Below are 25,712 nucleotides of genomic sequence, written 5' to 3' on the forward strand. Positions count from 1 at the left end.
TGAACGAGCGATCTCGAGCTCTTTAAATCGACGGAACCGCCATGGGGCTACTTAAGCGGTCTTTGCGTTGCACGACAGTGTTGCCGTTGGCGGCTACATTGCGCCAAATTGGCTACCATACGATGATGTCTAGCGCTAAGAGCTTCAGATTGGCACAATGGCTACGGCGCACTTAGTGGACATTTTTCTTATTATTGGCATGTAAAATGCCATTCAAGGACAAAACCTAATTGTTTCCTAGTTTCTCTGCCGCGTTGCCGATGCGCGCGCATGTCCTCCTTCCGCCGGCTGGCTGGTGTGCATCGAGGCACCCAAGGTGCGCCCCGACTGGCAAAATTGGCTGATGATATTGCACGCATGTAAGCAAAAGCGTGCAGCGCGTGCACTGCTGTGAAATTGACAAAATGATATCTCCAACAAAATGAAGCTGGCTTCTTCATTTCGAACCAGGCTTCGCTATCTGGAGTTGGACAGGTATCATGGTAACCTAGGAACCAATTTCACTCGACAGATTCAAGGAACAACAGATTGGATCTTTGATGCTATTTCTGAGTTATTGGCCCAAAATTACTTTAGTAAGAGCTTTAGTATAGACGATGTGCATGCAGGCGCAATTAACTTATAAATATGTATTCATTTATTTGGAACCTACCTGTGGCTTGAAGGGCCCAGCAAGGTTCGAAACGTATTGGGCTGTTCATCTTGTTCTCGCTTAGTCAAAATTATATTATTACTGTTCAATGTTGAAAATTCTATTCGTAATATCACTTTTGTTCTATTTGGCTATAACATTGGCACTATAATAAAATTACATGGCTGTTTTGGCTAAGTTGAACTTGGCTACGTTGAGTGTTGGCTCCTTTTCAGGTCTTCTTCACATCATCATTCCGAACATCTTCAGATCTGGCTCCTTTTCAGATCCTTTCAGACCGAACGGCAACCCTGTCACGATCTCCTTGACATTGCCTCTATATACTATTTCGACTTTTAACGCAGTTCCTTAGCTTCTGACAGAAATTTTACATCTAAATTTAAGCGACAGCATTTGAAACTGCCATGTTGCTTACTGAAGAAGTGGCGCGAAACGTCACGGGAGGTACTCAACCTGACTCCCAAACAGAGCTATACCTCCCCGAAAAACAGTCATCACAGGAGCAACACAAACACCAGTAATACTAGTACCTAGTACTACTATCACTTCTCTCTGCCCAACCGCCAGTTTACGCTGCACCCCACTTGACGCTCCTGCTTCTCGCCGAGGAGACAGACACCTAGAGCGCCTAGACCACAAGCTCCAGTGAAACATGTGCCGGCAACCAAGAACAAGCTAGTCCCCTAGCAAACGCCGCTCACTTCTCCACCTCCATCTCCCTTTCAGCATCAGGTGAAGGAGATTAGAGTGAACACTAAGCAAACGCGCTCTCAGCTAGCAGCTGCTAACAACCAAATTCGAGAGTTCAAGCGCGTCCCATTTCGTGCTAGACCGCATACTGGCGAAACTGGACGCCAGCCTGTAAACACTCCCACTCCCGCGCAGCCTGTTTCACATGCGAGCGATTTTGCTCCAAGAGCGGAGCTGCTGCCGTCGCGGGAGCCCAAAAACAGGTTTTAAGAGCGACCAGTGGGCGCTCGTAACGCCGGCGATCGAGATCGCCGGAGTTGGAAAAATTCGCTCGCGGCAGAGCGTCTGCCCAAGGTCAACCAATGGGGGAGCAGTGACGTGAGGAGCACGTCATTGCAGGGGCGGAGTCGAGGACCGGGTGCGTGCGCCTGGAGGAACTCGGTTTCCTAGAAGACGACATTCGCTGTAACGAGCTGGCAGTGTAGAAACGCCGTTCCTTTCCTTTTGTTGTTCTCTACTGCGCTTCCATCAAAGCAGACAAGTCGTTTGCACGTGTCATTTTGTTCTGTTGTGTCTTTATCGAATCGTGGCACCAACACAGGTCCGTACAGGGGGACCCTACGGCACTGAGCACTTGTTGGTCACTGTTTCAGTTTTTTTAACACGAAAGTGTTTTATGCCGGGGTCCACCAAGACTTCAGTGACGTATTTCCGTCACGGAAATGACGTCGAAAAAATATACACAATCAGATGGCAAAGAAAAAAAGCTACCGTCAACGGGCATCGAACCCACGACCGCTCGGTCCGCAACAACAAATGCCGGGCACGCTATCCACTGCGCCACGGTCACAGACTCTGGAAGCTTTACGAACGCGCCTTTTATATCTACCACTCTCCCGGTCGGCTGGGTTGTGTTGACCTCTGGGAGTGGTAAGGTAAAGTAATTCGTCATTGTTGTGGCCTCCGCGACTAGCACCTGCAACGCGTTTACGCGTCCGTCCCATTCGGCGCGTTTTCAATAGAAGTTGAGTTTTGTCAATGCCTTAACACACCGCGAGGTGGCGACCTTTGCCCAAGCGTCGTAGAGTTACTGTATTCGCAACTTTCACGGCCTAGAGAGGGCGCTAGTGAAAATCCAAGATGGCTGTCGTTTAGGGGACCGTTCCGACTCCGCCTGAGAGTGTGTCTGTCACTTCGAACCGCGTAGTCTTTCGGCTACAGCGGTCGTGTTGTCACGGCTTTTTTTAGAAGGTCATTGACTCTTGGATGTATTACATCGCACATTGGGGGTTCAGAAACGCGTGTGCGGTGTACTTTTGAAGGAGGAGATGTTTTGAACGTCTGGCATATGATTTGCTGTGGTGTGAAGGAATGCACAGCTTCGTCGTACAAGGATTATGCCTGCAGACTTTCCAACTGCGGAAATGCCCACACGAGCTGTGGTTGGAATTCAGGCGCGACCAAACGATAAAGGTAAGTCCACGTACGTACTGGCTTGTTTGCTTTTCTCGTGTCCCTTTCTTCGATGGGGTATTCTCGCCGACTTTGCGTGTGTGACCGCACTTATGGAAGTGTAATTATTTTGTTTTTCCGCTGATAGATAGTACAGAAACACCTGTTGCTCCCCGGGCCCGAACGCTGCCCGCGAACGAAGCGCTTGCTGCTGATGCGTGTGGTATGGAGCATATGCACACGGTCGTTCACTCTCCGATCATGCCAGTGGATGGCTGCGCTCTAGAGGATCAGTTCGTCCGAGGCGCCTTGCACGGAAGCAAAAGTAGGACAGGTGTAGAGCAACCTGAAGCTACTGCTTCTTGTCCTATTTTCGTTTCGATGCACGGCTACGACGGAAGCAACGACGCTCTGAAGAGCCCAGCCATCCGCTCGCACGATCTAGCTAAGAGTGAGCGACCGTGTGCCTACAGTCGCAACGTCGCTGTTCGAACCCTATTATCGCTTTGCACGGCAGAAACTACGCTGCTTTTATGCGCCTGTAAACAAAAGGCACTTCGTTGTATTTGACTGCTGAAGCAGGATTTATGGGGTAGCACAGCAGATGAGACATGCTTGGAAGCTGATTTCATCACCGCAGAAACACTAATTTCAAATCAAAATCTTATTTCCATCATTTATATGTTCACAGATAGAGGACAACAGAAAAGAAATCCGCCAGTAGGCTGCTGCACTAATCCGTCCAGCCCCACGCAATGATTGGCGTGTGTGCAACAGAAATAAAGACCAGTCAATAAACAAATGATGATATGTGATCAGTGCAGAATATAAGTAAAAAACGACAGTCTACAAAAGAAGTATTTTGATGACAAAAAATTTGATGGAGTAATCCCCCACGCAGCTGAAGTGCTTCTTCACTACTACAGAAATAAATGCCGCGAGTACAAATGTTTCTTATTCTCTTCCAGGGTCACTGCTCGTGCAAAGCAGGAAACCTCGCCTTTGACTGCACGGCGTGTGCACTGCGGCACGCAGCAAATTTTGTGATTCTTGTACCTCTTGCCCATACTGAGGAAACAATAAAGCAAATAATTGCCACTACGACTCGCAGTACCTGTCCGACTTCAGTAGTTCACTACAGCGTTCAAAAAAGCCGTCGTTAAACTCGCCGTCGACTAAAAATAAAGCACCAGCGAACCGCCGAAGTGGTGCCGACTGAACGCGGGAATGGGCTGGCTGCGTGGGCATCCCCTAAAGGACAGTTTTGACGGCTGCCGCATGGCGTCGCTACCATCTGTGAAAGTTGCGAATATGCTACCTTTAGGTAGCAGAGTTGCGCATCTGTCTTCCAACGCCGCTAGCAACCATGTATTGTGGAGAAGCTGCCGCTTGGGCCAATTTTTTTATTTCTCGACGCCTCCGCTGCAGCGAACTGAATTAACACTAGCCATCGACAGCCAATGTTTATCGCCGGTCTTCGACACGCCAGACAGGTTAATCGGCGACACGGTAGGCATATCGCCTGCATAAACGAAGTGCGACTTCACCGCATAGCTGTGGTTGCTAGCCGGACCTATGCGCTACTCTGCTACCTAAAAGTAGCATATACAGTGACTCTAAAGCGTCGTAAAAGCGTCGGCCTCGCTGAGCACCACGCTAATACAAACCAAAAATAGCTCTGCGACGCGCGCCTGCATCACCTGGCTGTAACACCGCGTTCCATGCTCACGCGCTCGCCCCGAGAAGAATCGCGGCCGGGCTACCGGGGCGGCACGACGCACTTTGCGTTTCCCTCTAGTCCGGCCGTGGTGTTCAATCACATTTTAACATGCCGCGGGATGGCGACCAAGTTCTGCGTCTAATATGCGACGCTCTTCTGGCTATCACACCTCGTTCTCTGATTACGCTTTCACCGTTAACTACTACACCTACCACAAGGGTTTGTTTAACCATTTAACATGGACTTTAGTCGTCGGGATGGAGATCTACCAGCAATCGTCAAAGTGAGTGCATACACGTTAACGGCGCCATTAGCTGCCAGCCATCAATATACATTGTACAAACTCTTTCATATAAATGTACAGTAAACATTCAGTTACTTCTGTAAGGGCACGCTTTACTTTCGTGTTATTCCGATTCCTATGACGGAGGGATCAACCGTGTTTTTTTTACTACTCTGGCCCAGCACGTTCGAATGGTTTACTGTTTTCTTTTTTTTTTTTTTCAATGGTCACGTACCCCGAAGACGACAAATGCGAGCCCCCCCAGACGACGACATTGTGGGTTTGCAATGGTTGCCGGCCCAGGCGGCGCACCAACGCCTTGCGGCATTCGAGAGCAAAAGTCACCGAAAGCACCGTGAAAGCTTAAAAACACAAAAGCCAATTCTTTCTCTTGCTTTTCCATGGCCAAGTGTATGAGCGTGCAAGAAGACTTGCGTGGTAAAAAAAGAAAGCTGGAACAGAAATAAACGTGACTACTGAAGTTGTTTAATTGCACTCTGATACACTGCACATTTTCGTCATTCAAGGTTTAGGCTCGTGAAAATCGAGCAACGAAGTAGAATGCTGATGAAACTCGCAACCCAAATGCACCAAAACAAGCGAACTCGGAGAAAGGAAACCCGCGGGTAACGGCCGCTTTCCACAACCATCACTGCGCATCGCAGAGGCGCGCGCCGCGCAAGAGCGGTGCTTGTGAAATGAAGCCGCGTCCGAGCGTCCTGTCGCCGCTCAATCGCCGCGGGCCCCGCCGCTCAGTCGCTCGCATGTGAAAATGCACCTGCCGCTGTGAACGCTGATAATCCTCCAAGGCCGAAGAGCCGCACCCCACCATGAGGATCAGCGGCCCCACCGTACTGAAATATTCCGTATGCCATCCAAATGATTCGATATGCTTTCTACGGATTCCATGAGGAGTCTACACAAATTTCGGTAAATATTTCAATATTGCCGTAAGCATCTTTCGGAAACGTATGCGATGACTGGGATGACATACGGATTGTTTCAATAGCACACGGCAGAGGCAGGATCTTGGCGCACGATTTGATAAGATCGAGCTCCTTGAAACTTCTCTCATGCAGCTTCTGCAGCAAGTCACATCTCGCGTTTCTCGACACTGTCACGCGACCGATCACTTATGGCAGACCACTACCGCGCAGGCTGCTGCACAACAAGGAGCGCCAAGTTGCCGCTCCCTATTCTGAACTATGGATATATTTCAACAGCTCGGGCCTACATGCCACGCATGTTACGCTGTAGCACTGCTACGAATTCTCATTAAGCTAGAGGAGCCATAATTCGACTTTGTTTGGCACTGGCACTGCAGAAACTTGCCCCGCAAGCGGGTCCACCTACAGCAATTGATTAGACGCTGCCACAGTCTACCCAATTTTCTACAGGAAATCGGCACACCATCCAAGTTGACGGGTGGCACTGTCATCAGCAAACACTAATTTAGGCTTCCAGCTAGTTACTACCATTAGGGTGCCTTCATGCGCGATTTCTCCGATTTAGGGTGAGGACATCTGTGGCGTCTACTACGGCGCGGCTGCCATATTTGTGCTCACGGCGTCTCACCCCTCTACGACGGCGCCTCTAAGACATAGCTGAGAGGCGCGGGACGCTGGCTAAAAAATGGCGGCGCGGCAGCATCACCCCGTTCAAGTAATGGCACCACCCTAAGGGGCCGCACGCATCGAGGTACACTAACTACCACTTTATTCCAGCGCAACCCAGCGGCGACCCCGTAAAATGGTGTTCTCACTGACAAGCCTATAGACTGTTTGAAATTTCCTATGCCGCCGCACAGACTGAATTCTGTGCGCAATGTATGTTACCCGATCGAGGCAAACGCTGGAGCCTCTTTTTTTTTTTTTTTTGTCGACGGAATCGCGTTACTGATTGGTGGTTCTGAGCTCATAACTGGTGTTAATTTCAAAGCCCACACAATCAGTCGGACTAACAAGTGCGACAGTGTGGGCACGAAGCTTTGGGACTCCATCCAATATATTGGCTGCACATGAGACGGGCATCGGGAACAGCGCTTCTCATGAGGCATCGCCGTGCCTGAGGCTATTAAAGCACGTGTCGCACACTAACTGGACAAACACCCTGTAGAACCTGTGCAGTGACCAGCTACGTAGGACAGACAGGCCGCTGCATTAACCAGAGGTTAGAACATAAAAGATCACTAACCGGAGGCTCACCTTCTAATCTATGCTTACATTGTCGGGATTGTAAGTGCACGCCAAAATTCAATAAATGCGCAGTTTTGTACCGACATAGGAACGAAGAAACGCGTCTGATGATTGAGGCATGGCATATCGAGAATAGTGGTAGCGCATGCGTGAGCCAATCGTCGATTAACTTGCATAAAGATGAAATGAAATGCCTTAATAGTTATCTTTTGCGTAGGCCCCACGCGTGCCGGATTGATAGGTTCGCCTATTGCATGGGCATGCGCAGATAAGTCTTCGTGTCTTCTTTCTTTTCCGCCGTTGCATCTATTCAGTTGTTAGTCGGCGTTTGTGGTGTCCTGACTTCTTTCTTGTGTCCGCGTTTGCACGTCCTGTCTTTTTAGAATGAATACTTACCAACTACATCAACTCTCCGTTATTCTCCAAGGTGATTTCTTGTTGTGATTAGCGAATTTAATGCAGATGGCCATAGTGTACAATCTCTCAATGCTGGTCACTCTTTTTTAAACCAAAGCAGTCATAGATTTTGTCTCAGACCCGCTTAAAGCATCAGCCGTTTCTTGAGTGATAATCTCCGAGAGTTCATCGGCTGTCTCATGCCTCATCGTACTCAAATGAGGAGGAACTTATGACGCAACAGTAACTATGTAGTGTTTGTTGTGATGATGCGCTCTAAGCCACGTATGTTTCAAAATCACTGTGCGACGACTCTGCTGGAATATTGATGAATGATGCCGATCGGTGTTACCCCAAGCCGTTGTGCGAAAAACGTGTGACCATGACTCCAATATGCTTGACACTAGCCGGACACAAAAAATAGGTTAGGTGGCTGCTCGCGTATGCACATCTTTCCCTTGGCTGGTTAAAAATTTTGGCTAAATTTACATGAGATTTTAATGTATACCATTCCCGTGAAGCGTCATATGAACAAAAATCTCAGATACGACCGCAATGCGCTCTCATGAGCAGCTGGATACTTTTATGGCTTTGTCGTCAAGGCACCCGTGCTTGCTGGTGACGGGGGATCTGATGTCTCTAAGATCGTTTGTTGCTGCAGCAGATGACACGGCCTTCCCATGTGGTAAGCATAACTGCTGTGTCGTTCTTATATCCCTACGGAGTAATTCTGAGGAACTGCAGAAACTAGTCATGGCGTTTAGCTTTCAGATGTGCACGCAGTGCCATGTAGTCTTGTAATGTCTGGTATACTCTTAGGGCACATCTCGAACTCGCGGCATCCGTAGACATGAACTACGCCTTTGACCCTAAGGAAGTCTGGTCCTCAGAGAGAAGTTAGGAGAACTAAAAGATATATGGCACTGATACGACGCTGTAGCAGTGACATCCCACTCGCGATCGCATTGACGGCATTCCTGCAGGGCGCAGGCTTCCTGGCGTGATGACCGTTGCTTGTGTTCCGCTGCTGCTATTTGTTTCATTCAGGGTTCTCAGCTAATGTTCTTAGTTTCTTGTGCTTTGAATATTTATTAACGACTTCACCAAATGGCTAATCAAACTCGAACATAGAAAATTGATATTTAGTTGCGAAAACGCTGGTTAGACCTACCGTAACAAAGACAGCTTTTTTAAGCTCCATAATATGCAACTGTGATGCAAGTTATGAAATAATTCGCGTAGTTTTTTTTGAAACCTGATTGTGCGTAACTTGCGAAAATTCTGTTGTTTCAAACATTCTGTTGCTTGTTCCTACATTTGCTTGGGAGGATCACTTTCCCTATTACCCACCGTGTAAATGCCCAGGAACAGTGCAGTAGGAAACAAGCAAAAAAAAAAAAAAAACTAGCTCCTATGTGGAAATCTTTCTAGCAAAACTTACATGAAATTGTCCAAAGGACGCCGTTTATATACCTTAGCTGTTTCTTTTTTTGAGGCGGATTAAATTAGTGTACACCAGGGGCCTAACTCTTTCCTTTTATTGCCTTATTAGCTATAGGACTTATATAAAGAACCGCAATATTGAGCACCAGACACAATAAAGTAAACAATGCAGACATTAAGATTCCTTCCTACTTCCCGACTCAAGGTTAAAGACAGGCCCGCTCGTTTATTAAAGACGATAGTCTTTCTTGGGATACTTGAACGCAGAAATTCTGGTCTGTCGGTCTTTCTGTCTATCTGTCTGCCGTACGATTCAGCCACCCGGTCAAAGTGGAAGGATTTGATGAACGCCCAGCCATCTTGAACTGGTAGCTGCGTTCATACTTGTGAGCATTGACGATCAAAAAGCAAATATTACTTATATCTGAGGCGCAAAATCAATATATAAATATTAGGTGGTGTGTTCCTTTACTAGAAAATACATAGATACGTAATTCTAAAGACTCTAGTGTATCTTAGGCTGCGCTGAAAATGCGAGGCTATGCACGAAAATGTAATAATAATAATAATAATAATAATAATAATAATAATAATAATAATAATAATAATATTTGGGGTTAACGTCCCAAAACCACCATATGATTATGAGAGACGCCGTAGTGGAGGGCTCCGGAAATTTCTACCACCTGGGGTTCTTTAACGTGCACCTAAATCTAGGTACACGGGCCTCAAACATTTTCGCCTCCATCGAAAATGCAGCCGCCGCGGCCGGGATTCGATCCCGCGACCTTCGGGTCAGCAGTCAAGCGCCATAACCATTAGAATGCACGAAAAAGCCCTCTGCCGACGATATGGTGCTGCCACCTGGCAGTGGCCCTGGGCTATGCACAAACTCATGTTTCCCGACGCCACTGCCAGATGGCGTCTATATCTCACGCAGGGCCTCCTCTATTTTATCAATGCCAGCCAGATGCGGCCGATTCGTCATGGCGGAGGCGCTGCCCGAGGCGAAGCATAACATAAATGGCGCTTGATGAAATACAACCCACCGGTGGCCGCGGATGAGACCAGGACTCATGTAGTACGGCCGGCAGAAAACTATCGCCTTTCGACGACATTTGCTGCAAAGTACGCAGGTACGCGGCCAATTTTTTGAAGATGCGGATTCAAATGCAGATGTGTAGGCTTCAGCTAGGCAAGTGTTTAGTAAGTAGACTTGGAGGCACTCCAGAGTGGCGCTTCGAAATTGCAGGGGCGAATAGTAATGAGGACTCCAGATATGTTTAATAAATAGCTCGGCAATTAAGAGCTGCTACATAAACCACAAAAGAGCATATTTATATTAGACTTCCAGGTTATAAAGTAATACAACGTGTCGTGCACTAGAGTTACGACAACAAGGATGCAAACTCTCTGAACCACTTACGGCTGTCCTCACGTAACTTTCATCGTCGCGGTTGCCATTGCGGATGGGCACACAGTTTCTTTAGACATAGTCTTCAGACAAATACCTCGGATGCTACCTGCTTTGACAGTCGCATGCTCTAAAGCAGTATGAAAATAATGTTAATACGAAAAGCCCGATATCATTATAAGGTAACCCGTAGTGGTGGACTACAGAATAACTCGAACACCTGGGGCTTTTTTGCAGCTGAGTGCTGCAACCTGCAGCTGAATCTAAGTACATGGGTCTCCTTGCGTGTTGCCCTCATCGAAATGCGGTCGCCTTGGCCGCTAATCAAACCCACACCTTCGAGCTTAGCATTGCGGCTCTTTACCCGCTAAGCCACCAAGGCAGGCGCGAGTCATCATTCGGCCAAGGTTACATATATGTACAGGTGAATAGCAGAAAAAGTCAAATGCCCATTCGCCGCGATCAGCTGGCAGTCAGATTACCAGCTGCCCGGACGCCGAGAGTCAAACGAAAGTATTGTAAGGGAAGACCCGTCGAAATTAACAGGCTGGTTCCTTCTGACACTTGTTCACCCCCGTACTCAAGGAATACAGCAAGACACAAGCACATGCAACTCACTAAGGCGTGCGGTTGAGCTGCTGATATGTCATACATACAGTAATTCGCACGAGAACACTAATCGAACACACATGCAACAGTTTCGTTTCACAGTGACTCGCCTAGTATTCTCAGCTTGTGCACTCCATCTTGCTGAGAAAATTAAGAAGACGCCATGAATAATGATCACTAGAGACCGGATTTTAGGCAAATGCCTACTTTGTTCCTGGCGCTCCTATTGCGCCATTTTGATATATGAGCATGAATTAGAGGTTAAGAAGGGCTTTTAAAGTGTTTCATAGTGCCTATAAATGCCTATTTTTGGCGTTCGTGCCTAAATCCTTATAAATGCCTATAAATGCCTATTTTCAAAATTGGTGCTTATATTAACAGTGTTAAGCCTCAAGTTTCGCTCCCCGGTGCTGTTAGAGATCGTTATTCATGTTACCGCGTAACATTGACTGTTGGAAACTACAGGATTCAACCTAGTACTGTATTTCAAGCAACTCCCGGAAACAACCGCTAGCAGCAGTAAGCGGGACACGACATGGCGCGAGTGGTTGGCGAATGCCAAACCGCGGAGAGCCGTCAGCGGAAAGGAGAGTGAGGAGCAAAAAAAAAAAAAAAGAAAGAAAAATGTGATGTGCTCCGAGCTTTTGTTTTGGGTGTAATTTACTTTTCAAGGTGTTCACTGCAGTAACGTAGCCAGAAATCATTTTCAGGGGGGGGGGGGAGGGGGACAACCATACTTTATATATGCTCGTGTATGCCTTTGTATGTGTGCCTGTATATACACACACGCAAAACTGAAAAGTTTCGGGGGAGGGGGGGAGGTTGAACACCCCCCCCCCCCCCCCCGCCTGGCTACGCCAGTGGTTCACTGCCAGCGGAGAAATTGGCTCTACGCAATTCGACCCGGCCAATAGGAGGAATCCCTCCCTTCTGGTGTTTTGGCAATTTGGCAGTCTGCTCCTGCTCTGCACTTCTCAGTCATGCCGGAAGACGCTCAGGAGTGCGTTGATTCGACAGTGGACACTTCACTCACTCTGCAGAACACGGGAGTGCGAACCGTGTGGGACAAATCACGCTATGTTCAAATGTTGGCGCCTTTGTGTCATCTTAAGCAATAACATTTTTGTTTTCCTGTCGTAGATAGAGGTCGCGCACGTCTTCGTTTGAACTTATTTCCACTTATGTGAAAATTTATTGTGTCTATATTTACGATTTTGGAAGCCTAAAACATTGTTTGCCTGCCTATTTTTGGCGCCTAAAACGAGCTTTTTTAGTGTCAAAAAATCCGGCCACTAATGATCACCATTCGTTTCTTCCGGAACTAGGCTGCTACGCTATAACAATTTTAAGTCCTTTTGTAAGCTCCAAGTTCTCTTGGTTAATATATTTTAGCACAACGGACATCCCACATGTGCGTGAGGTGAATTTTCAAATGGAACACATGTTGAACATTTCGAGTACTTGTTGCTTGCCAGTGGCCTATTGAATAAGCTTTAGTACTCCCGCTCTACACCTTCCTTTTGTTTATATTTTTTGCGTGCCAGTGGCCTATTGTTAGGCTTTAGTACTCCCGCTCTACACCTTCCTTTTGTTCATATTTTTTTGCGTGTAAGTGGCCTATTGTTAGGCTTTAGTACTCCCGCTGTACACCTTTCTTTTGTTCATATTTTTTGCGTGCAAGTGTCCTATTGTTAGGCTTTAGTACTCCCGCTGTACACCTTCCTTTTTTTCATATTTTTTTGCGTGCCAGTGGCCTATTGAATAGGCTTTAGTACTCCCGCTCTACACCTTCCTTTTGTTTATATTTTTTGCGTGCAAGTGGCCTATTGTTAGGCTTTAGTACTCCTGCTGTACACCTTCCTTTTGTTCATATTTTTTGCGTGCCAGTGGCCTATTGAATGGGCTTTAGTACTCCCGCTCTACACCTTCCTTTTGTTTATATTTCTTTTATCGCGCGCCTGCTCTTCTCTCCGCTTTCCTTTCCATCTTTCTTGCCCCCTCCCCTTAGTGTAGGGTAGCGAACCGGAGGCTACAGTTCTGGTTGACCTTCCTGCCTTTCTCTCGTTTTATTCTCTCTGTCTCTCTCCCTCGGTCTAGTATTCACAGACCCGTGCATTTATTTTGAATGAGGCAGAAACCATCTCTGCATCACACAGCGTCACACATTGCCGGACACTGTTGGTTACGTTCCCATTCATTTCGGTCATAGATGTTTGATTGATGGTGATTCATTTTCAAAGTTGCGGTGTTTACTACGAAGAATGGAGAAAGTTATGTTACGTGTGCACTAGAAAACATGGCGTTGAAGAAGTTTATTAGGTATCCGCACATATGCAGGAGTAAATAGCTTTAGGAATACACAGACAGTCTGCGGCTGGCACTTAAAAAGTGAGGAAAAGCGAGCTCTTCTTCCACCGACAGTGACAACTTGACTAGTCATTTTAAAGTTTGCCTAATACAGAAGGTGTTACAAAACAGCGGCACAAGAGTGATCTAAAACGCCCAAATTAAAATTTGTGACAAACTCGGATGACAGCCGCAAGGTGAACATGTGCTGAGAGTATCTACATACGTATTGAGACATTTCAATAATGCAAACGATTACGCGATGCTACACTCCCTAACATGCAATCAATGCTTCTTATAATTTGTTGAAGTGAGCCTCTGTATCACGCATGGTTAGCTAGCCTCAACTGTAAGCATTTCGTGCAGATGTCGCTAACCTTCGTTAGAGTTGCGAACTGGTTGTGTGAACTTGTTGTGTTTTCGATGCCCTTACTTTTTTCTGTTTGAATTGGTTACTTCGAAGCGCCAACTTAGAGGCTGAGGACAATTGCCAGGTCGCACCTGAGTCATTTGCGACCGGAAGACGACACTATGCAGAAGCAGTTTTCATTACACATCATCAATACCAAAGAGAGGGGACGAAGACGGATGTGGCATAACCGAAAAAAAGACATGTAGCACTAGGGTTCCATTAGACGTTCGATTAACGTCACAGGGAGGGAGAATGTCCCCCGCAGACACGCTCGTCATTCGCTGCGAGAGGGGGGCGAGCAGTCCACATAGTCCCTCCCCTCTCACATTCATATGCTTCCCATAAATTGATGTTGTGCAAGCGTGGGTGTATAGGCTAGGGGTTACTACACTTGTCTTCAGACCGTGAGGGCCTTGAGTTAAAAACCACACCTCGCCAAGGAAAACTGCCGGTTTTTTTTAATGCGGTAACGTTAAAGAGCTGGTTTCGCAGAAATTCCGGTGTCGCCGTCTGTGTCGGCGTTGTTGGTTGTGAGCGAAAAATCAAGAAAGATGAAAAGAAAATAACTAATAAAAACCCTCCGTTAGAGGGAAAGCATGATAAGGGACGACTTTTGTATGCTAATTTCGGTATATAGCAAGCTAAGGAGAAGATCACCAGAGCGCCCTCGATAAGATAGATAGATAGATAGATAGATAGATAGATAGATAGATAGATAGATAGATAGATAGATAGATAGATAGATAGATAGATAGATAGATAGATAGATAGATAGATAGATAGATAGATAGATAGATAGATAGATAGATAGATAGATAGATAGATAGATAGATATGTTCAATGTAGCTTTGGTTAGCCAAGAAAAGTTCATATAAAAAAGCTGCATGTGTGTATTACAGACAGCTTGACAATAATGGTATTTGAGGGTCGCGCGCAAATAGCGGAAGCGCTTCTGTTGTGCGAAGCGTAGCATGGATGGCGCCACATCTGCGTTGTAGAAATTGGTTTGCATCAAGAGCAGCAGGGAGGCGTTAGCGGTGCGTACCGAGCGAGGAATGTCGGTTTTCTTCTATCTGGCCCAGGTGCAAGCAAGATGTCGAAGCCCTATGGCTCTGTGGGGGCAAAAGATACATTCTAAGTATAACTGAAACATAAGACCCTTCTATGTAACCGTAAACTATAGAATGCTTCGGTCGATTGCCTAAAAAAGCACGTTGCTCGTATCGAAATATGATTTTGCAGCACTTATATTGGAGATAGGTTAGAAGGATTGAATGTTGGGATTTGCTTTCATCATGGAGATAGGTGATGAGAGGGGTAACGCGAGTAGGTGAGGCAGAAGGAGAACTTTCGCATGCTACGCTACATTTCACGGGCGAACTAACTAAAGGAACAGAACAATACGGGGAAGGGAACGTTTGTGTACGCCGGCACCAAGGCACAGGATGGCGTTCGCTCCTCCACAAGTTAATGTATTGACCTCGTGCTATAAGGCCTTCAGTTAAAATGTAACTTTATTCCCTCCAACCAAGCCCAGGAATTAAGAGGAACCTCTGTTGCTTATAGCTAGAAAATTTTTCCTTTAGCGGAAGATTCCAAAACATATCGGAGATGATTTCTTTCAGTATGCAGTACGTGACAAAGACGACCGCTAGTTCTTAGTTACGTGATATATCGCCATTGCGAGACAATGCGCGTAAACATACACGACGAATGCTTAAAAAAGCACTGGGTTATGGGTTCGCGCAGCATAGCGAAGTCGCTTAAGATTGCTGATGGCCAGCAATTGACCAGCGATTTCCACATTAATTCTATGTTTCAGCACATGTGAGTGTGAAGTTACACGCCTGTATTATTTGGTCAATGTTTTCGCAGCCTGAAGGGGATACCTGGATATGATTACCAAGAACGTTTAGTGGTGGACTGCGATGTTAATGTGTCCACTTCGAGCTCTTTAAATTACGCCCAAATTCACGGTTCCATGCAGTATTTGTATCCTTCGCACAACGAAATGGTGGCCCCAGCGCCGTTATTTTAGTACCGAGTCCTTGTCTTCTAAGTTGGGTTCCCTTAGGTTGGCCATGTAAACAGGGATTAATCATGGTGCACGCAATGGTGCCAACATAGGCATGCATTCTGCAAGATTAGAAAGATGTTCAATAGCAAACACTTCAGCACACTGTAGTCGCACTGGGCGTAATTGTCTATTGTACGACTCTAGAGACAGGATGGCGCAGGCAGGAGTCACTGGGACGCTTTTGTCGATGATAGCTAGAGCAACAAAGACCGCGCTTGAATACATAGGCCATATTACTTACAGCTTGTTAGAATTCCTTGCCATTCCGCTGCAGGAAGGCCGAAATAAGTATATGGACAATGAACTATAGTATAACGCTTAAACGCATTGGTGAAACAAGAAATGTTCCGCAGTTTTGAAACTTCTAACGAATTCAGCACAATACAGCCTTCATTCGACGCTACTTCAGGATATTTTAAAGCGATTTTATTTAGAAAACTGAATTCACACGATTATTTAAAAAAAAAACACATCGTTGATTTGTCAATCATAGGATTCGGTATAATACGAAAGTGAACCGTGTCTTCACAGGAAGGAATAGTTGATTCTTTATTCAACATTGCTGTACGAGAGATTGTACAATGTCTACAGGTGTTTGGTAGCTATAACACCGTTGGGTGTGGATGCACGGACGTCTAGTGGCACATCTCCATTCCGATGACAAACGTCCATTGTCTTGACTTAACCCTTTATGGTAGCTGAAGTAGTTAACGTACACCCGGGCGCAGCATAGGGTCAATCCCGCGCAAAGATGGCATCAACAAGCACGTAATGAACTCTGGTACTCAATATGCATTCATTCAACTCATTCAAAGCGACGTCGTCTGACGAGACGAGGGCCAAGACATGCGCTATCCAGTAACAGGGTAACCTATGCCTGTGCTCATGCATATACCACACAGCTCTTCACAAACGCGAGAAGCACAGCTCGCAGCTTGAGCCGTGAACGCCGCAAGGCGCTGCGCTTACGCTGGAGTTTGTCACTGCACCAAGTCATTCAATGCGCGACATTCGCTCGTAGATGCCATCGCCTTTCTGTGCCGCTTATTGCACCAGTTTCATTAGCCGGTGTTATCGCTCTCGAATCAGTAGGCGGCGGAGAAACGCCGTTGGTGCATGTGGAAGCGGCACTACTCTGTCGACGAGTCGTCACACTAGCACGACGCCAAAGCCAAAGCACGTGCTACGTCCTCACCTAGCTGCAACGGGTTTGAGCCTTTTAGGGAGTTTCGTGCTCGTTGCGCACCGTGCATCCTAAAGGTACTACGCAAAACCCCCTTCAAAATGAGGTTTTATGTACATCCTTTGTTAAGGGCGTGATTCGATGGAACTAACAGAGTTAAGGAGGTCATTTCGGTGTTTCTATTTAACTCATTTTGGGGGCTTGAACAAAGCACATTGGCAGTTTTTCTGCTTCTTTTGAGAGCTTTAAAGCCTCCTTGTACACGCGGCCCTAAAGCAGTTGCGAAATGAAAAACAAACTCATTTTAAAGTCTGATGAACACATTCTGCTGATATTTATCACTAGGACAGATTAGAAAACGACATCAATGTATTTATACGCGAACATGATGTTTACATCCAAGTACGCACGACACAAGAATCGAACTCGCGACCACACACACCGAAAGCAAACACCATAACCATTACTCTACAGCGCCACCTGTTGAATGCGCGCTTTTTTCGTTGGCTTATATATGTACCAATGCGGCTGGTAACCCGTCGGCAGAACTCCGAACTTCTGTTATTGTACCATCGGCATGTGTTTGCGCTTGAGTAAGCTCAATACATAATTTTGGGGCTTCATGCAGTCCGACGTAAACACCTTCGGCTCTGAATTCATTGGTTCGTCGTACGCGCCACTAGAAAAATAATAAACGAGTGCCCTCTTGAGTGCTTCTTCACATATCGTATACGGGCTACTTTGCAACAAACAGATCAGCGCATGCGAAACTGTCCCGTCTTTGGATCACACCACGCACTAGAGGAGTGTAGTTACTCACTACTAGGCGCTACGCAGCAGCCCTAACAGTCAGAGCTGGACCCCTAACCCGTGGTTCGCGTTGAGTCGCGACCACGGCGGGTTTCAGGCCAGTGGTAACAGAGACAAGTTCTTTGCCTGACACAGTTTATTGTGCCAAAAGCGCCACCAACGCAACAAAAATACAGATAACAACGAAGCGGTGGAGAAGTTCCGCACGACAACGTGAAAACAACAACAAAATGGGAAGCACACGAGATTTAGAGCGATAAGGCTCGACTAACCTCTCGTGGCTTCGCAGTCCGGCCCTGAGGCAGTAAGTCACCTCACAATAGACCGGGCGTTGCGCAGGGGGTGATGGCGGCTGGGTGGCTCCCGACTCAATCGAGCTGTGGTCGTCACCGCTGCTCGAGTCGAAAGACGAGGCGGTCCTCAAGAAAGCGGCGCGCGTTCCTTGGGGTCGGGAGAGGAGTCCCTCCAGAAAAGGGCAAGGGGAGAAAATGGGGCATCTCGACTTCGGCCAGGGAGTAGGGCGCGAAGGGCTGCGGGAGCGGTAGAATGCCCTCTCCCACGCAACCCCCCTCGCCGCTGCGCATGCAAACGTAGCGCGAAGCCGAGGTGCGTTAAAGACAATGGGTTCCGTGTGCAACCCCATAATCGACAATGCTTCGCTCGCCCGAAATTCGTGAATACCAGGGCGACAAAGGTATCTTCAGATGGTCGAACGTATGTGCGTTCCATGAACGTATGCTGTGGAGCAATATTCGTAATTTCTGCCGCCGCGAGCTGAACGCGTCCAGAGGCGGGAGCATGTACTGAGCTGTTTGAAGACCACCTGCATTCGCATAAGAAAGTTATACACGCAGATGCCAGAGTAACAAGGACATTGTAACGTGCCTACATAAAGTGCATTTAATGCCCGCGTACTGTCGAGAGCTGCACGCAGGACAGCAGCGCGCTCTGGGAAGCTGAACGATCATCTATTCCCACAGTTAGCTCTTTTTCGCAATGCATGCTTTAGTGCGGTATACAGTGATTCTTTATAACTCATATTCAGTATTTAGTTGCTTTCATACTCGGAAAATACCTACTATCTTAATACTTAACCTTTATTGCGAAGCATCACGCCACCACGCTAACGTGAATGCCTAACGCGTGCCCATGTCAAGGACAAACTCCCTAAATTTACCAGTGCAAGGTCTCCCGCAAAACAAAAAGGTTAATATACTTGCACTTCTCTCTTGTGAACGTCCATGTGTACTTGGCCCTCCTCTTGCACAGATGATGCAGTACGAATTTTAAAGAAATGCATGACAGTCATCCTCAATGAAACAGCTGCTCTTCGGGAAATAATGGTTCTTTTAAATTACTAGTATGGCATTTTCACATCAGCAGACAGGTTGGCTTGCTGCAATGCAGAATTTCACACTCATACCAGAGAAACACGAGGACGGTTGCAAATGAGTACAAAACTGGAAAACCTTGGTCATATGTGCACTCCCTCGTCCATCTGCACATTATGTTGAGGTTCACTTACACTACAGGCACCTTCAATTATGCTACGATTGACGAAATAGCACCCAACCTAGATTAGAACACAGTGATGACTTGTCTAACTGCCTGTCACCTATTTCTCTTCCACGATGTGTTCTAATGTGCAAATCATCTGTTCAACTAGTTTAGTAATAAAACACAAGGCGTTACATTGAGCGAGCCGTGTTTCACCAATTTGTATTGCATGCAAAAGTTCATTTCTTCCCTTTGCATACACGACAAGGAGTCATACTTCAACTGATACAAGAAACAGTGCTTGAACTATTTTATTGGAATCAGAACAGTAGCAGTTCTCATGTCAGTGTAAGCATATGTATATTTCCATCGTGGCGCACGGAACCTAACCCAATTTCTGAACACGTGGAACAACATACACAGTACAGCCCGAGCACTATACATATTTCACAGCAGTAAAGCAACAGAAAAGTGTAAAATCTCATCATAATGCCTACATACATGTGCATTTCACCGTGCCAGTATGTAAGTACTATTCAAAGAATTGGGATACCCAAGGAACTTGCTGCCACCCTACACATGAAGGCAACTAAATTAGTGCAATAAGGCTGGCATCACTTTTGAGAAATATGAAAGCGTGTAGATAGGCAGGTTGTAAAGTTTTTATTAGATTAGTTTGTCCTATGGCATCAAAACATGTCACACATGATTGTGCAGTTACGTTTCCTGCAGAAAAGTCCAAAATGGACCAGTGGTGTTGACTGTAGGTCCAGTTACCGAGATTCATAAAAGCATTCAACAATACCCACAAAATGACAAGGTTGCCTTCATATATTGCTGTACATATTTACTCACAGATATCTGAAAACTATTGTAAATTTCTGGAAGTGTGCTTGGGAACTTCTCAGCATAATCGCATGACTGCAATGTACCAGTACTTCTAATATGCATAATTAGTGCAGCTGTGTTTCAATGTTATCATGCAGGCTAGTGCCAACTGCAACTGAAAAGTTCATCTTTAATTCCTTATTTTATGGCTTATGCATAATTGCCCCATTGAAAATTAATCCAAGTACCATGGCTGCAAAGTCAACTTGGAATTAGGCAATCACATGCAGTGAAGAAAAAATTTCCTATAAATACTGACTGGTGCCTTTCACATTGGAACCTAGGACTTGATATGCCATGAGATTGAATAAAAATTGACCACACATGTGTACATGGTGTAAAGCAGTCAGGACATCAGTTCATACATAAAGAAAATGCAAAACAAAACCCCAACACATAGAAATGAAGGGGATAGGACGATGAACTGCTAGCAACTGAGCTTGAACACATGTTTGGCTTTTTTAGTGATGTTCATGCTGTTGCTGTGGATATGTGATTGTTTAATCATGTAATTTTTCCGTACTGCGTGTTTATATTTTTCTGTGGTTTCGAATAAACTTCACTTGCTAGTAGCGCGTCGTCCTGTCCCCTTCCTTTCTCTGTGTTGTGATTTTCTTCACACCCTTTTGAACAATGAGTATACAACAAACAACTCGCCCGACTGTCCCTGTTAGGACTTAAGTTTGCTGAATAATGCTGGATCCACTCAGCATCTTTTTAAATAATGCAAAATTTTCAAATGCACACGATATCAGAGAAGTTGCACGCAGTATTGCGCGTAACACTCTGCATCAATCCCAGTGCTGGCCCAAATAAAGTAAGATGTACGAGCTGTTCGACATGGTGTACAGTGAGACGCAGCAGAGTTTTCCCACAATCATGGGCGTCGGCGTGGGGTTGCAAAAAGGGCACCTGACCCCTCAAGGCACACTAGCACTTGACCCACCCAAGCTACAACAATGCTCTGTCGCACACCCGGCCGCTGTGTTACAGCGGATTGCACCTCTGAAGAAAAATTCCTGCCGACACTCATGCCCACAATACAGTGTCGAGCACAAAAAAGCGGGCAGGTAACTCATGCTGGTTTGCCGGAAGTGTATTCCTGAAAATAACACAAAAAAGAAGTCCATTAAGGTTTCTGTATCCATAAAAATGAATGTCTTACCAAAGACTCTCAACTCACTTTCCTTATTGCAGGCTTTTTGTCAAAACACTAAGTAAATATAAAAATTGAGATGCTGCTATCTATTTCCTTGTGATCTTTTCACTTAGTGTACACGGGGCAAAAAATACACGGAGTTAAAAAAATGCGAAACACCAAAGGTGTACTTTTGTCATGTTTACCATTATTCGGGTAACTTTTGATGTCGGCAAAGTTATCATTATAAGTGCACTTTGAAAGGGGTGTGAATGTTAGTTAGGTCTTCTTGATGCTCTGTTTAGGAGTGAAGATTGGGCAACTTGGTATTGATTCAATGCAAAAATAAATAGTGCATGAGGATAATTCATGGAGATAAACTAAGGTCTGGACAAAAGAACAGCACTTTCACCTTGTCGAATTGTGTGAACAGTTGTGATACTCTGTATTGATCATAAAAAATATGGCAACATAATGCAATACAGCAAATAACGAGAGGGAATAAACAAGGTGATTCAACAAGGTGGTTCAACAGATTCAACTGACTTGATGTGATTAAATTAGCCTTGCACATCTCCTAATGACTAAGAATATTCTCATGTAATCTTGACAAGTTCCACTGGTGATATCTGACTATTGAAGCTGCATTCCTTCCGTGCCGTTCAACAGCCGTTCATTGTTTTCTGTTCTCAATTTTTTGTGGTTTTCATTGTTTTCAATAGCGTAAATGTTCACTCTTTTTTATTTTTTCACTTTTCAGTTCGCGTGTGTGTTTCGAATTTGAATGTGCTCGCGTTTCTGCTGCTCTGTTTTTCTTTTTTTTTTTTGAATGCATATGTGTTTTGCGTTTGAAAGTGCACATGTTTCTGCTGTTCGGTCTTTTTTTTTTTTTTGCTCTACTGGGCCTCGTGCACTTCGCAAGCTACCATTGCAACTTTTTGCTCGTGGCCCATTTCTTTTATTTTGCTCGAATAAAGATTCATTCATTCATTCATTCAATACCATAAAATGCATGTGCTTCATAATACACCCTGTCACTTAGCAGATGTCTTTCACATGATATGGCCGCCATTATATCGCTTTACATTACTTATTTTTTCTAGCTAAATGAACCCAAGCTAATGATGTTAGCGTACCTAGATGTGCTATTTCACTGTACCTTGATGCATATGCATCAAGGTACAGTGCTTATGTACCTTAATATGTTATTTCAGGAGATAGGTACAGTGCGCAATGCAAAATTGTTCTCGAAAAGTCTTCTCACTTTCTGATAATCTGTCCTTCGGTGGTTTCTGACAGTTGCGTGGCGGCAGAAAGATGTCCAGGGTAGTTCACAGTATGCAAAGTAGACGCTGCAAAACGAGAGCGCACGGTTATGTCACATGTCAATGCGCAAAAATCGACACCGAGATGAAGGATCAAAGCAAACAAATGAAGGCTGAGAACAGAATAAGTAGAAAAGAAAGTGGGCCTTTATACACATCTCATCACATGACAATGTGATAACCGTGGCTTTTGCTCTAGTGTATGCTCCCTGAAAGCATTCTGCCTCATTCATGCTTTATCGCAAGCAAGAAAAGTATATCGAGCAAGCGAATTTTTCAGGGCGCACTCATGCGTGATTAGCTGGTCGTGCGAAGCATGAGCTATATTCACAGGAGTTTCAAAGCACGCATCACACATCTCTGAGCTTAAAGGGACACTAAAGGCCATTAAGTCGACGTTGATTGTTGAAATGAAGGTCCAGAAACCTCGTAGTGCTACTTTTGTGCCGAAGAAGTGCTTATTTTGAATCAAAATCACGTTTTAGTGGGCCGCATCGCGTTAGCGCACTTCAAATCACCCGCCTGAAAGCGGTGTTTCTCACGTCACTGCTGCCGTGCCCAAGGTTGCCCGCCTTTACTGCGCGGCGGCGTGCACTGGCTGCGTGCGCCATTCGGGCGTCCGGCAACACCACATGCATGCGGCATTTCATCGAACTTTATGTCTATGTCAGAGCGACTTTCGCGAGCGTGCAAAACACACGCGGCCGTACGCGATACCGAAACTACCACTGAGACGCGACCGCGTGAGCGAAGCAGGGTGTCGGGCGAAGCTCAGTTCGGCGAAAACGGAACCTTTGAACCACGCGCGCCATTCCCCGTGGCAGCACCAAAGAGGATCATTTTTCCATGAATCAAACAGAAACGAACAAGCAATATTTTATTACGTCTCTTGATGTACGGAAGGTTCTTTCTTTATTGCAGCTAGTTTGATTACGAGTGACTAATTGTAGTCGAACTCTCTCACGTCATCGGGATCACTTCCAAGATGTGCCGCTCGTGGCGCTTATCGTGTGATAGATTTAGCTTAATTTCTCGGTAAGTGGGGCACTGCTGTGAGAATATTGCCGTTTTAGAAGTTGTCATACATTGAGCTTTCACTTGTTAGTTGCCTTTCACTTGTTAATTGCTTTCAATTGTTAATTGCCTTTAGTGTCCCTTTATTGACTTTTAAATGCGAAGCATTTCTTAGCGAACTTCTGCGACTCTGAGAACATCAATCTGTCCATCTATCTACCTAGCCGCCTACAACTCTGTGCTCATGTGGTCGCTCAGGCTGCAGGTACAATACGCGCACACACGGCCGACACAGCTGAGCAGTTGACCAGTGGCGTTTACAAGGCCAAGCTTCGATATGACGAATTCCACGACGGCTTCGCATCGGCATCACGCCGTCGTGTGGAATTCGGAACTTCATCGATGCTTCAACGACGCTCTCCTCGCCCTCCTTCCTCATTTTTTAAATTTTTTTCCTTCGCGCACGCATGCGCCGCGAAGCTTTCTTCCATATAAATTGGGTTGCGCCGCGTCTCGCTGTCGCTCGGCGATCTGGCTGGCCACAGCCTCCAAGGTCAAACGGCGCTTTCTCGCTTCCTCTCGAACGCATACAGTGCCCGTTCGAGAGGCCGCTTGAAGAGAGTCACGTATATTTTTTCTTAGGGTTATCTGTGCATGGGATTTTATTCAGTGCGCTGAAGCATGCCGCCTCTAGCCATTTTGTTATACACAAGCGTATACTGAGTGCACTTGCGGTGCCGATCGGTCAAATCGAGGGCTCGCAGGCTTTTCCTTTTAGTTTCTTTATTCTTTCCCCCGCACAGCTGCATACATACCGGCCAGCACTGGAGGAATTATAGAAAGCTTCGGGAAAACTAAAGAGAAAACATGCCAGAGGAATTGAAATTGGAGTTTTTTGTTCTTGAACTCCATTTGACGAATGGCGTCAGATAGTGAATTTACCTCCTTTCTCCCACATAATTTTGTAACGAAGTAAAACTGAGGACGCAGAACCTTATTACGCCAACCTCATTACTCCCTAATGGAGTACTGTCCAGATGCTGGTAGTGTCAAGATGGATTGCAGCCCTTAAAACGCCCAATTAGTCTAGTTTGCGTTTGCAGTATGAATCAACACGTACGCCGCATAGCACCGACCGTACAATTTCCTAAAATAATGCATTCGAAGCCTCCGTTGCGCTGAAACTACCGAAGCACTTCCTGTCGGCTCTCGTTAGTGTCATGACGCAGTACTTCATTTCACCGTTTCTAGGCAGCGACACCAACCCGAGAAAGCAGATCACCGTGAGAGGGAGGTGTGAGAGATATAAGGCGCGCTTGTAAGGGCTCGTGCATGAGCGTCGGTGGCGCAGTGGGTAAAGCGCCGGGCACCTGCCTTCGTGGACTGAGAGGTCGTGGGTTCGGTTCCCAGCTCATATAAGCCAACGAAATATTTTCTTCTTGTTTTTTCTTCTTTATCTGTTAATGTACATTTTAACGACGTCTTTTCTGTGACGGGAATGATGTCAGCAGTCTTGGTGGACTCCGGCATGAAACACTGCCGCGTAAAAAACGCCATGGAAAACTCATTCTAGATCGCAAAGCAAAAGTTGTAGTTTTTCAAGTATATTATAGACCTTTAGTACTTATGAACCGACGCGTCGCCCTTAATTACATGCTGACATGTGTAAATGCGATTGTGGGATAGATGACGGATGGAAGATATTTTTTTCCGTAAGTAAATGTATTGAATTCGAACAACTAGCGGAAAAAAGTCACTAACTTGCCGCTGTGTCGCCACCTTATGGTGGACGCTACGAAATAACCGATCAAGTTCACATACCAAGGTGCTGATAGCTCTCGTCTACAATCCCTAAGACCTTTCCTACAGCTCATATAGGGGTATTTAGAGTAGAAAATTCATCATAAAAGGCGCAAATATTTGTGCAATCTATTTCAACAAAGAAGAAAGCTTGTGCCTATCCCTTCTAACACTTTTCCCTGCATTTCGTGGCAAGACGTAAAGTCCATGTGAGATATTTTCTTTCTTTGGCGCGTTCCTTGATTTCTGGGTTAAATTACGCATGAAGTGAAGCAGGCAAAATAGCTGCACAATTTCTTAATGTCTCAAATAAAGTTGCAATAGTGAAACACTGCGCAGCACGGCACTGGCGAATGCATGACTTTACT

This window comes from Rhipicephalus sanguineus, chromosome 4 (genome assembly GCF_013339695.2).
Source record: "Rhipicephalus sanguineus isolate Rsan-2018 chromosome 4, BIME_Rsan_1.4, whole genome shotgun sequence".
NCBI classification, from domain to species: domain Eukaryota; kingdom Metazoa; phylum Arthropoda; class Arachnida; order Ixodida; family Ixodidae; genus Rhipicephalus; species Rhipicephalus sanguineus.